Below are 15,252 nucleotides of genomic sequence, written 5' to 3'. Positions count from 1 at the left end.
AGGGGGGGGGGGGGCTTCTCACTGATTTAGAAGAGGAAGGTACAGTGTTGCTGCTGGAGAAATTGAAGATTCAGGGCCGGAAGGACATGGTCCTTCAGTTGGAAGAGAGGTTAGCTCGAACTCAAATTGATGAGTTCTTTGTTAATTATGAGATTGTGCATGGAAGTTAATACTGAAGTGAAAGAAGTGAAGGAGAGCTTTGATGATAAGGAGCTAGGGGAGATTCTAGGTGTACCTGCTGAAGGGTAAAATGACTACACCATGTTTAAGTGGCCTAGTCGAGAAGTCCTTCCTACCTCACTGGCCATTACCAAGAAATTTATTGATAGGGACTTACAGCAAGAACCCAGGGCTGTGTTTAAAAGTGAAATAAAATCGGCCCACAAAGTGCTCTTGAGTTTGTCAACAAAGTGGTTCTGCCTAGGCAAGAGAGAAGACACATTGCTACATTCATAGACCAGGTCCTTATGGAGTGTTTGGATAGTGGGAAGCAGATCAAGTGGCCAGGGTACATAATCCAGCTCCTAAATAGGGTGGTTTGTGGTACTAAAACTCATGCAATCCCCTATGGCTTTATACTCACTTTTGTGCTTACTCACTTTAAGGTTCCCCTCAAGAAATGGGATGTTTGCACAAGTAAAGACTATTTTAGGGCAAGCACTCTAAGTGACTATGACTATCAAGTCTTTAATGCTCCCATAGAACCTGGTTCATCCAAGAGGGTGCCCAAGAACAGCAAAATGAGAGCTTTGGAGCAGGAGAGTAGGGCTACGGATGCTGAGATTGAAAGGCTGAAGAAGAGGCTAGCTGAAGTAGAAACTGAGAGAGAGTGTCTCAAATTTGAGCTTGCTAAAGAGAAAGAGAAGAATTAAGGCATTCTTAAAGATATGTTGAAGCTGCTTCAGACCAGAAATCAAGGACATGGTCTTTCCCATTCTTAAACTCTTCCTAGCCCAGTTTGTAACAACGACCCAAGTGGGATGTTTTTGTTTGTTTTATTGCTCATGGTTCAATATTTTTATTTCTTTTTATGCTTTGTGGAAGAATCATATCAATAATATTCATTGCTTTTACTCTAATTATTTTTTGATATTTCTTAGATGACTCGTATTCTTAGATTGAAATAAGAATGTTGAATCCATGATTGCATTTGAAGTGGCCTCAGTGGTTATGAGTAAGATCTGCTGAAATCTTGTTACTTAACTTAATTATGCAACTTTCCGATGTTGCCAAAAGAGGAAAGATAGGGTGTGATTTTGCTTTGGACTGTGATATTTATAACCTAATGAGCCTAGCCCTTGATGATTTATTAACTTTAAATAGGAAGTGTTCTAACTGTCACGACCCTAATTTCCCTCCATAGGATGTCGTGACGGCACCTAGTCTCTTAGACCAGGTAAGCCCAAAACCGGTAGTACAAGTCATAAGCTCTACCAAGTTTGCTAGAAAATCCCTAAATACAACTGCTTGGATGGAATTGAACAGTACAATGAAAATATCAGAAGGTGACTCCGATGCCTGCGAACGCGACGACATGTTTACCTTGAGTATCCATAGCTCGACCATCCAGCTAATAATCAACAACAACCGAGGCACCTGGATCTGCACAAAAATGTGCGGAAGTATAGTATGAGTACACCACAATGATACCTAGTAAGTGTCAAAACTAATCTCTAGGAGTAGTGATGAGGGACAGTAAAGACACCTACCAGACTAAAAAATCTGAACAAGTGTGTAGATGATCTAACAGAGAAAAAATATTGATATAAAGCTAAGCAAGCTAAGGATTACAAGACAATACTTGCAATGATACACTAGTAAGAACAATATTCAACAGGAAGCAGTCAGGTAATAATGTTGTAGAGTAACTAATCACAGTCTAAGTCCGGGGAAGCCAAATAAAGGGAAAACCAACAACAACTTAATAAGGACAACCACTTTCACAATAGATCTGTTCAAGCATTTCTACCGAATCTCATAATCACAACTCACGGGTCCCAATTCATGAACCCTAATCACTTGGTATCTTGTGCCAACAGTACAAATCATAGCAGTACGGACAACTCACGTGCCAATAGAACAATCCTCACACAGAAGGCAAGAAGACAAGAGTACGTATAGTGGTTAATGTCGTCAGGATTAACCTTTTAAAACCAATATGAGTGATTTAACTACGTGTATTCTTGTGCAAGTGTTCTACCATAATTCCAGTCAGCAAATAAAAGTAGAGTCAATGAATGGTACATAAGCAACGACCACCACAAAATGTATGGTGTAACAAAAGCAACAATGAAGTTTGAAGCAGCGACCAACACAACAAGATTAGCTGCACAGAGCCAAGAAAATAGTGCAACACGAAGGAAAACAATTAATAGTATGCTAAGGAAAACACTATCAAAGACATGTGCACAAAAGGGGAAATGACAACAAGAGCACTCCCGAGCTACCGCCTTGTAGTCTCAAATTGTAAAATGAATTATAACTTTCATTATATCACCGCATGAGCCTTTATATTTAGTTTTTGAAAATCATTTTCCCCAAATAGCATCCCGCGTTTTATCCAACTTTATCACACCACATGGCTTCTGGTAGTTCCCCTACTAGCCACGCGTTTCAAGCCCACCTTATCTCACTGCATGCATTTCAACACCCAGACCTTATACCAACGCGTGCGTATCAATAACTACAGCACGAAAAAAGCCTCGTGCAATACAATAACAACCGCACAGCAGAAATCGCGTGCAACACAATAACAACCACACAGCAGAAACCTCGTGAAAACACGTAAAAATTTTCTCAACAAAACACGTAGGCCGAAAACATAACAACTCAAATAAATGACTATCACCATATGTGCCCACATGCCACAACATTACCTCAAAAAACTTTAATATCACAACCACGTATAGCCCTCAGCCCAACAACACGGAATAAAAGAGCAACAACAACAATAATATGAGAAGACGACAAGTAAATCAACACAAGAACTTTAGAACACAAAGAAACGAAAGAGGAAGAACAAACTCACAGAGAAAGACACAACAAGGAAATAATAGTCTCAATAAGAATAGAACAACAAGGGAGAAATAATGTGTAAAGATGATTCCATGAAAGTGCAATTCGACAACAAGAGAGATAACATCAATCAATGACCCCAAACAAGAATACGTCAACAATGAAAGGGGTAACAAACTTCCATTAAGGCTAAAAGACTACGGAAGAGATGTGTATACGGTAAAAATCAGAGGGCCCAATTTTATGGCCGTTGTAACGCTTCGCAAGCGCGTCTCCAAAGGCTCGAGGCGTGGCTCGAGGTTCGACCCCGAGGGTTCCCAACGTTTAACCTCAGGGAAGTGCAAATCGATGATTATCATGGGGGAGCGGGAAGTTCCCAAGGCGCGTGATCAAAGCTGGCAAAACCTGCAAGAGAAGCACTAGTCTGTACTAAACTAGCGAATAACTATACCAGCTATATTTCTTTGTAATAAATGCATCTGTACCATGTTGGGATTTCCCCTCGTATATAAAGAGGATCCTTGTCATTTTGTAATATATACAACACATGATATTGAATACAAGAACAAGAACATTCTCTGCTCTCTAACTTAAACATACTCTCTTTGGATCCTATTAGTTACATTTATTGCTTACATTTGTTGTGTCTCATTACTTGTTCTTCATTTATTACTCATTATTGATCATAAAGAGCCCTCACCATGGCCCTTAGAACTGTTAGTTCCCCATCGACTGTTCAAAGCCCAACGCCTGGCTCGACCTCGAGGCCCCGAATAAGCCAGCTCGAGGCCCCGATTCTCAGCTACTCGGTTTGCTTGGTACACCATCCTCAAACTCTTACCTTATTTTCTAGTTTCACACTTAGCATCTATTGCCTAACAACTACCATAAAAATATATCACGTATTTTTAGAACCAGAAAATCAAATCTAATTGTAATTACCATTTTCAAGGTAAACAGTTTGGCGCCGACCATGGGGCTAAAAATAATAGTGATTGTTTTCTTGCTCGTTTACTACATAACGCAAGTTATCTTTCACCCTTTTTCTTGTCCAAGAATCTTTGATTTTAGGTCAAAATCTCAAACTCACTGAATGCACAGGAGAACCACGGTCCTGAGGACCATGGAGAGAATGGTGTAACTATTCCACGTATTGGTGTACCATCACGAAACCCTGAGGATGCACCGGAACCAATTCCCGTGGACATGGTCTCGCGCAATGCCCAACACGTCGACATAAGCTCCCATACCGATAGGAGTATACGCCAAGAGAATCAACAAGAAGCTCAGAAAACCCCAGCTCGGGAAGAGCGAGAGGTTAGCCTTCATGTCATTTTTGAGATGTTGCGGGCACAACAACTGGTGATTGCTCCACTGCACTGCCACCAAAAAACTCCAAGCACAGCGGCACCGGAGGCGGCTCCTCGAGCTGAACAAATACCAGAAAGATCAAGCAACAACGGGTCAACAGCCGATCCTGCTATCATAAAGATGCTCGAGGACTCACGAAGAGGATTGAATCGGGTGAAAAGAAGATAGAAGCCAATGACAAAAAGGTGGAGACCTACAACTCAAGGGTCGATCAGATCCCAGGCGCACCCTCGATCCTAAAGGGTGTAGATTCAAAGAAATTTGTGCAAAAGCCATTCCCGTCGAATGCCGCTCCAAAGCCCATTCCGAAGAAATTCAGAATGCCTGATCTCCCGAAGTACAACAGAACCTCGGACCCCAACGAGCACATCACTGCTTACACTTGTGTTGTAAAGAGGAATGACCTGAGGGACGACGAGATATCCGTCCTGTTGAAGAAATTCGGAGAAACACTTTCAAAGGGGGCCATGATGTGGTATCAGACCCTAGCCCCGAATTCAATAGATTCATTTGCCATGCTGCCAGATTTTTTTATAAAGGCACACGCCGGTGCCATTAAGGTGGCTACAAGGAAGTCCGACGTCTTCAAAATCAAACAAAGAGAAAACGAGATGCTGTTGGAATATGTATCCCGTTTCCAAATGGAGGAAATGGAACTACCACCAGTCTCCGATGACTGGGCAGTGCAGGCCTACACACAAGGTTTGAATGAACGAAGCTCGACAGCTTCAAAGCAACTAAAGTAGAACCTGATAGAATATCCTGCTATGACTTGGTCGGATGTCCACAACTGATACCATTCGAAGATTAGGGTCGAGGACGACCAATTGGGAGCCCCCAGGGCTAAGTATATCCCAATAGGCTCTTGGCAAAGGAACCAAGGCCAAACAAGGAAAGGTATCAACCTTACACTAAAGATTAAAGAAGCGCCCCAAGGTGTAACATACACCAAAATGATCGAAGGACAGATCCAGGAAAGAATCCTCGGGGACTCGTGGGCAGAGTCGGATTCGACAGACATACAGGACCGACGGAGGCACTCGATTATCCGAATACAACTTCAACATTGATGTTTCAGACATCGTCTCTGCCATCAGTAAGATCAGAGAAACCAGGTGGCCAAAACCCGTACAATCAGATCCGTCACAAAGGAACCCCAACTTGGTGTGCGAGTTTCACGGCACGCACGGTCATAGGACCGAAGATTGCAGACAGCTCCGAGAAGAAGTAGCCTAACTAATCAGTAAAGGGCATCTCCGAGAGTTCCTCAACGGCCGAGCCAAAAATCAATTCTGGGAAAAAGAGGCAAACAAGAAAAATGAAGCAGAAGAACCACAACATGTCACATGATTGTTGGGGGAGTTGACATCCCATAGGAACCCATTGTCAAACGAACAAAGATACCCATCACCAGGGAAAAGCAAACTCGGGGTTACATACCTGAGGATGCTCTCACGTTGACCGACGAGGATATCGAGACCCTGTCGCATCCTCACAATGACGCACTGGTAATCTCTTTTCTTGTGAATACATTTCAAATTAAACGTGTACTTGTGGATCCAGGTAGCTCGGCCAACATTATCAGGTCGAGGGTGGTGGAGCAGCTCGGACTGCTCGACCAAATCGTGCCCGTCTCTCGAGTCCTCAATGGATTCAACATGGTGAGCGAGACAATGAAAGGGGAAATCACCCTCCCGGTCAACGTGGTCGGCATAACCCAAAATGCTAAGTTTCATGTCATCGTAGGAGACATGAGATACAATCCCTTACTCGGAAGGCCATGGATAAACTGCATAAGAGCAGTAGCATTAACTCTCCATCAAATGATGAAATTTGCGACAAAGGACGGAATAAAAAATGTGTATGGAGAACAGCATGCAGCAAGAGAGATGTTCGGGTGCACGATGTGGTGCCGACATCAACGCCTTCAACATCAAAGGAGCTAAAGGACAAGCAAACAGGGAAGTAGCAATCACGACATACGTGCTCGGCTACGCCCGAATAAAAGAGTAAAGGACCATACCGCGTCCCCGGAGCAAACGATTGAAACACATCAAGGCTCCAAGCACCATCACCACTAAGGTTTAAATGTCTCCCCTTTTATTTTACATCTTACACTAACCTGTGTACAGGTGTCCGATCGGAGCAATCGAAGCGCTTTCCAGCTTGAAGACCTCAGGTTCTAAAGCATGTGTTGCAGTCTTTTCCTTTGACCGGGTTTTTATCCGAAGAAGGGTTTTACCGGCAAGGTTTTTAACGCGGCAACATCGATATGCTACCTAAGGAGAACATAACAAGTATTCAAGGCTTCTCTTCAATAAACCTCGAATACTTGGGGGCATCCCCCCGTGAGATCATCCCCCCGAAGAAGTCAAGATAACCCAAAAAATGGTCTCATTAGGAAAATGATGTATCGGGCCAAACGGTCGTATGAATCGTGTCCGCATAGAATAGTTGAACCCTTGACGGCGAAACATGTATACTTGTGCCGAGTAATCAAGGAATATTTTTTCCATCAAAACATTTTGCGCTTCGAAGAAATCCACTATTTTTTCAAGAAATGGCTCCAGAGCCAGAAATTTCCCGAACATTCGGGGACTGGCGTCAAAAACTCAAAGTCATATGACCTCCGGGTCGGAAACTTCGAACTAGTAACACCACAATGAGGAAACTCCATGTTTACGCAAAATGGCTCTAGAGCCAAGAAACTCTCGATGTCTCGGGGACTGTCACCGATGGTCACCCCATCGATTTGTTAACCCGAGGCTATAAGACCCCATGCGGGCAACCTCGAGCTCATAAGACCTTCACAAGGCAATACCAAATCTGTAAGACCTCAAGCAAGGCATGGGTTATACATGTACCAAGTAACCAAATCTATAATACCTCAAGCAAGGCATGTTAAAACTCATAAGACCTTACAAAAGGCATAATCCCAATCTTAATGTTAAGGCTATATATTCGAACTTGTAAGAGCCATAAACAAGCATACCCTAGATATAAACGCCGAATCTACTTCACTCGGGGACTAAAAGGATACGGCCAAATATAATGACTACGGTCACAAGGTTGTACCAGCCAAACTAACGCGACTCGGGGACGCCCAACTGTCGCCACTAAACTTACAGACCTTCAAATTACTTCAAAAATACTTTGAAAAGAACCGGTTAATCAGGCTACTCTCGGCATAAGCAAAAGAGCTTCGACCATGTCACCTCCGAACAACAGGCTTCGAAACATTCAGCAATCGAGCGAAACCTCCCGTGGTGCTCGCCCATAGTCACATAACGGCTCGCAATCGAGGTTCTTATCGAACCGTCAAAAAGTCGGACGAACACAAAAAACTTCAACGAGGGAAAAATAAGCCTACACTAGAGGTCGTACCGACCCTATGCATAAGAGCCACTGTCGCCATCTTTAATTAAAGGTCGTGCCGACCCAGCGCGTAAGAGCCACTGTCACCAGCCCGTATTAGAGGTCGTACCGACCCAACGTGTAATAGCCCAGATGCCAGCTTAAAAATTCGAAAGCTTGAGGGTCAGTAAGCTCGAGTCGAAGTCCGACTCGAAGATAGAGCCCGAAACAATTAACTAAAAAACCTCTAAGAGCAAATGCGTAAGAGCCTACGAGCCAGCCCAACAAGCCCCATGGCCGATTTACAAACCTAAGGGTTTTTTACCTCAAAGTCCAGTTCACCTGGCCAAAAACATCGACAGACATATGAATCCAAAACAAAAGAGACGTACACAAGCAAAGGGAAATTCATGAAAGGTGACACCAAAAGGCTTCCTTTTATACATATGTACAAAGCTCCATTTACAAAAGTTCTCTAAGAACGTAATACAAAGAATCAAGAAAGCAAGTCCTAGTCTAAGCTCCCCTCGGGGACTGCGGCCTGTCGGCCTCTTCCTTATTATCTTCGGCATCGGATAAGAGGAACTTGGCATCATATTCATCTTCCTTCGCCAGCTATATCTCCTCTGATAGACCGAAGCCGCTAGCATGAATCTCTTCGAGAGTTTCCCTTCGGGATTTGCACCGAGCATACTCATTGCTTCTGCTCTCCCGATCAGAGGCCCCTCTCAGCTCAACCCGGGTATCGGCAGCATCCTTTAAATAGACGGCCAGTTTCTTGTCCTCCTTAAATTGAATCTCCTCAGCTTCAGCTCGGGCGTCCACAACCTCGGCCTTCATCTTCAAAAGCTCAGACTCGAGCCTTACAATCATACTCGTTTGGACCGAGCTATTTTCACGAGCATTTCAGAGTTGCACCTCAAGGGCAGAAGCCTTGGCCAAAGCATCTTTCTTGTCCATGACTTGGGCATCTGCCTGAGCCTTTAGATCAGTACACTCATGCTTGGCCTGACCAACTTTACCCCAAAGGCACTCCAGGCTTTCCATCTTCCTCTGCAACTGCAGTATTGAAGTGTTAATTTCTGAAGAAAGGAGAAGAAGCGTGTATCCCCTCGAAACAAAGTTTACCTGTCCCTCGATGTAGCTTTCGTAGCTCCGGCTCCAACTCGCCTCGTACCGCAGGTATACCAGCTCCTCTGACATTTTGTCACAAAGGAGCCTAAAGGATTTATCCCCTTCCAAGGCTTTCCGCAACCCGGCTTCCCGGCTAAGCCGCTCAGACTAAAGCTTGTCAAAGGCCTATGGAAAAGGAGCTCAATAAGAAAATAAAAGCGCAAAATCAGAAAACCAATACAATTGACCGAAACTCACCACGGAACAGAACCGCCAAGCCTCCTTGAAGGTCGAGCGCAGATCTACTGTCCTGGTCTCATCGGCCCTAGTAGAACCGCTCCCAACAAAATGGTGATCGACCGAGAGCTCACTTGAGTCAGGCGGACCCTGGCCCCGAACATCCCTCGATGTACCTTCGACGGGAGAAAAAGACGGCGTCAGAAAATCGTTGCCCCTCGAAGTACCTTACACGGGAAAAGAAGACGGCAGCAAAGGGGGAACCATTTTGGCAAGGCCAGAAATCTCGGGCGCTGCAGGCTCAACTGACACGTCTTCTCTGAGCCTCCGGGCAGGACTTGCCTCGCTATGAGCACCTTTGCCATTCGAGGTTTCCTTCCGTTTGTTATTGCTCCTCGGTCCCGAAGCCGATGATCCTTCATCCTCTCCAAGGGGGCACAGTCTCATCTCAGAGAATTCCCCAATGCCTATGATGGCGAAGTTAGCACACGTAAAAGGAAGTACCTTTAAAAGAAAACAGACCACAGATCACGTATTGTGGTGTTTTGCCTCCCATCTACCCTTGGACATATCACGCCACTTACGCCCGTTTGAGGTCGAGCGGACTGCCAACTTCCGAGCCCAATCCATCAGGTCAGGAACCACATAGGGCATCCACGGGATTGCTGCAAAAAGAAAAAGAAAGCGTCTTCATAGAATCCGCCTTCCCCGTGGGCAAAGATGATAAAAACACAAGTGTACCACTTACGTGTGAAACTCCATTTTTTAGGAAATGGCAGGAACTCCACAGGAATAATATTAACAGTCCATACTAGGACGAATCGACTCATCCACCCTTGGACCCCATCTTCTTCATCGTCGACAACAAAGGGCCTGGCGGATTGACATCGAAAAGTTATCAGGCCTCGGTGATGAAAGGGCCGGAACAACCTAATGAGATGGCTAGGGGTGAATTCAAGCCCGACTTCCTCCGCAAAGAACCTCATTATCAATACTACCCTCTAGAACGACGGGTGAACCTGTGCCAAGGTATCCCGATATCTTCGACAGAAGTCGAGCACAACTCTATGAAGAAGGCCAAATATAAAGGGGTACGTGTATACATTCAGAAACCCCTCTACATGAGCCATGATGCTTTCTCCCAGGGAAGGTACCTACGGTACTACCTTTTCTCCCCATCCGCAGTCTCTCCTCACTGCCTCGAGGTGCCCCTCTCTTATTGATGAAATTAACCTCGATGTATTCTCCCAATAGCCTGGAACATTGGGAAGACTCTCCGATGTAAGGTCCCTCCTCGAGACAAAACCTCTCGGGGCTAGCTCCCCGGATGCCAGCGGTGTACCACCGGCCGAGCGGGAAGCAGAAGTGGAACTCTCCTCTTATTGGTGAACAGGTTTGGGAGTGGCAGCCATAACCGTGGCGGAACAAGAGAGGGAGAACGATACTTAAGCAAAAGCTTCAAATTAAAATGATGAAAGAGATGATACGAGAAAGAAGAACTCTATGAAAAAAGATAGCTGCTCAAAATAGCGGGATCCTCAAAACAGAGGGAAGCAGACTCATATATAGAACAAGAGGCGACCTTCCGCCTACCCTAAAGAGGCCAATTAATGCTGGCCAGGCCATTTTCACTTTCGGGGAGGCGTACCGGCAGGATCGCTTCGACCATTTCATGGTCGTGTCATACGATTGACGCTGTCATATAACGTTCGAGGGGTCAATGATCCCCGTATCGGCATAGCCCCGAGATGGTACCCGATCTCGAGGATCCTTTTTTATCGTAACCATGAGCTCTAAGGAGCTACCTGCATGAACCTAGCCTCGAGATTGTGCCCGATCTCGAGGATCCTTCTATATCCGAACTGGTTCCCACTCGAGGGTTACTAACAAAGCCTCAGAGCTACTTTTCACTTGCAGTTCAATTCGCACGCGTAGTCGGCTACTTCGTCCCGAGGGCCATATTCATTTTAAGATCAAAGCAAACTTTCGAGACCACCTGAATTAGAGTATACTGTCACTCGGGGACTATTTGAAAAGGCCCAAGGGCTGTCTTCATTTTTAAGTGATCAAGCAAGTTCATCTCCCGAGGACTACCTGCGGGGCCTAAAAGGGATTGGTCATGGTCTATGTATTCGAGGCCCCACTCCCACTAAAAATGAAAGTCGGAAGTCCCGGCGGCCTAACTTTGTATCAGGTCAACAAAGGCTTAGTCCGAGGGATGTCGAAGGGTTTTCAGGAAATATCGCATTAACGAATCAAAAACCAAGGGAACGCCCGCAGCCTGGTCCAGTATTCGGGCTAATCAATAAATTCGCATGCTCAGATTTTTTTACAAACACGGGCAAAGGGAAATCCGAAACAAGTCAAAGACAAAATGAAGAAACATTTTTTATATTGAAAAACGACGATTACAAAAGCCCACGAAGGGTCCTTACACAGAAATAAAGAAATAAAAACAACTGCTAGAAGTCTAATATACTCTCGAAGGTACATCTTCGAGGGCGACATCGGCAAGAACATTTCCTCAGGGGTCCCATTTCGATCTTCAGAGCGACGCCTTCGAAAATCTCCTCTGAAACAACAATGGATGAGGAAGAAGGCTATAGCCTATCAAAGAGCAAAAGCTTTTTAAAGCTGGGAAAATTGTGGCTTGGTGAAAAATTTGGCTAGTATAGGTCTCGTCAACACTACTATTGTGAAGCCACTTCTTGAGACGTTGCACCGGTGTGGGATGCAACAGTTAGTAGATGAGGCCACCTCACTCCGGAGAAAGCAAAGGGAGTGAAGTGCCACACTAGGTTGAAGTTAAGAGAGATGAGCAGCAGTTCAAGGACCACATATCCTCTAATGCGGGAACAATTTGAAGCCCCTCTCTCATCATTTCGAGCCAAAAACAACAATAACAACAACAAAGCAGTACGATACTACTCAGTGAGGGAGAGCTCTGAAAAAGAGCCATGTCATAACTGGCAAAACCGCTGCCATGTGACTAGGTCACGGGCTCGAACCATGAAAAATAAAGTTCGGATGAGGAAGAAGAGAAGAAAGGAGTTGAAAGCTGTTGAAAAATGACTGGATGAAGTTTGATTCAAGAAAAACTCCCATTTATAAAAGGGCAGTAGCATAACCAACGGGAAACGCACCGCCAAGCACAATCAATGCTTTTTGGGAAACAAATCGGCGGCGATATGACTGCCTTTGGGGAGAATAAATCGGCAGTGTATTGAATGCCTCTGAAGATGGATTGACAGGATGTTTTCAGTCACTTGGAGCACTGACGTCACAAGCATGACGCCATCACGAGATGTTCAAGAAAGTCAAGAGTCAGGACCGTTTCTTATCATTTTCATTCTAAGAAACGCGGGGACTATCTATATACGCTAAAAAACAGAAGGCCCGATTTTATGGCCGTTGTAATGCTTCGCAAGAGCGTCTCCGAAGGCTCGAGCATGGCTCGAGGTTTGACCCCGAGGGTTCCCAACGTTTGACCTCGGGGTAGTGCAAATCGATGATTATCATGGGGGAGCGGGAAGTTCCCAAGGCGCGTGATCAAAGCTGACAAAACCTGCAAGAGAAGCACTAGTCTGTACCAAACTAGCGAATAACTATGCCAGCTATATTTCTTTGTAATAAATGCATCTGTACCATGTTGGGATTTCCCTCATATATAAAGGGATCCTTGTCATTTTGTAATATATACAATACATGATATTGAATACAAGACAAGAACATTCTGTGCGCCCTAACTTAAACATACTCTCCTTTGATCCTATTACATACATTTATTGCTTACATTTGCTGTGTCTCATTAATTGTTCTTCATTTATTACTCGTTATTGATCATAAAGAGCCCTCACCAAGGCCCTTAAACCTGTTAGTTCCCCATCGACTGTTCAAAGCCCAACGCCTGGCTCGACCTCGAGGACCCGAATAAGCCAGCTCGAGGCCCCGATTCTCAGCCACTCGGTTTGCTTGATACAACATCCTCAAACTCTTACCTTATTTTCTAGTTTCACACTTAGTATCTATTGCCTAACAACTAGCATAAAAATATATCACGTATATTAGAACCACAAAATCAAATCTAATTGTAATTACAAATTTCAAGGTAAACAAGATGATAATGATTTCAATTAAGGTTTAAGCAATTACTTAAGGATAACATTGATTTCAATTAAGGTTAAGCAATTACGGAAAGATAGCATGACGATAAAAGAGGCAACAAATTCAGTTATGGCACATAAGAGTCTAATCGGCAATAAGGGTAGAACATGAAGCAATTAATTCTAATTAAGACACGTAAGGGTGAATTTAGTAAATGAGGAATTTCACATCACAAAACAACTTCATATTTAATGGGCATAAGAACCTAAGAGAACTAGATGGTCAAATTTCCACAAATAAGTCTGGGCACGTACTCGTCACCTTGCGTACTCGGCCTTCACATGACACAATTAGCACAAAAAGACTCCAATCCTAAGGGGTAGTTCCCTAACACAAAGTTAGGCAAGATACTTACCTCAACCCACGCTCAATCAATCAACTAGAAGGCCGTTCCCTCGATTATCCAACTCAGAATGGCTCGAATGTAGCCAAAACAATTTCCTACTTTAAATATAACTATAGGAAACTAATTTAAATAATGAAATAGTGATCTTAGCCAAGAATTGAAAAAATCGCTCAAAAAATTCGAACTAGGCCCGCGTCTCGAAATCCGACCAAAATTACAAAAATCGAACACCCATTCGATATTGAGTTCAACCATACAAGAATTACAGCAATCCGATTCAAAAATCTCGCTCAATTCCCCAAAATTCTGCCTGAGAACATTCCTCCATGTTTCCCCAATTTTTCAACCCAAGTCACTCATTTTTAATGATGAAATCAAAGACATAAAAATGGAATTTAACAAAAACTAAGTAAGAATCACTTACCCCAGTCACTCCTTTGAGAAATTCCAAGAATCGGCTCCAACCGAATTCCCAAAATCAAATTTTTGAAATAAACTCAAACCCTCTTTTTGAAATATTTGAGTTCTGCCCAGACGGCCCTTCATCGCGATTGCGGAAATTGCCTCGCGATCGCGAAGCACAACTCAGCTGCGCAGAAATTCAAGCCTACGTGAACGCGTCCCTGCACCTGCGGACGCAGACCACTTCCTCCTCAGACCTATGCGATCGTGTCCCTCTTCACGCGGTCACGAAGAACTACGCGTGAACTCAACTGCTGCTTCACTTCTTCTATGCGAACACGGCCTTTTTCACGCATTCGCGTTGCTCAAACTCCTCCAGCTTACGCGATTGCATGCCCCAAATGGTGATTGAATAGAAAAAACTCCCCAGCTGCCCCAAATAGCCTACGCAATCGCGGACCTTGCCACGCTATCGCGTAGAAGGAAATCAGATGCATGCACCAGAAAAACTTCAGCACATGCCCAAGTCCAAAAATTGATCCTTTGACCATCCAAAACTCGCCCGAGGCCCCCTGGGACCTGAACCAAATATACCAACAATTCGTAAAACACGATACGAACCTAGTCGTGCCTTCAAATCACATCAAACAACGCAAAAACCATGAATCGCGCGTCGATTCAAGCCTAATGAACTTAATAACTTTTAACTTCTATATTCGATGTTGAACCCTATCAAATCAAATCTGAATGACCTTAAAGTTTGCATACAAGTCATAAATAACATAACAAGCTCATCCAACTCTTGGAATCAAAATACGACCCCAATCTAACCAAAGTCAACTCTCAGGCAAACCTCTTAACCTTCCAAAACTTTAACTTTTCCAATTTTTGCCAAAATGCATCAAATTACCCTACGAACCTCCAAATCCAAATCCGGACGCACGTCTAACTCCAAAATCACAATATGAAGGTATTGAAATCATCAAAATGCCATTTGGGAGTCGTCTACACAAAAGTCAGATTCTTTCAACTCTTCTCATTTAAGCTTCAAAAATAAGAATTGTTCTTTCAACTAAATCGCGAATCATCTGAAAACCAATATCGACCACGCACGCAAGTCATAATACATATTACGTAGATTCTCGAGACCTTAAGCCGCCGAACGAGTCGCTAATTCCCAAAATGACTGGTCGGGTCGTTACATTCTCCCCCTCTTAAACAAACATTCGTCCTCGAACGTGCCCAGTACC

Source organism: Nicotiana attenuata, chromosome 2, assembly GCF_001879085.1.
Source record: "Nicotiana attenuata strain UT chromosome 2, NIATTr2, whole genome shotgun sequence".
Lineage (NCBI taxonomy): Eukaryota > Viridiplantae > Streptophyta > Magnoliopsida > Solanales > Solanaceae > Nicotiana > Nicotiana attenuata.
The sequence above is the reverse complement of the archived record's forward strand: the minus strand, read 5'-3'. Positions refer to the sequence as shown.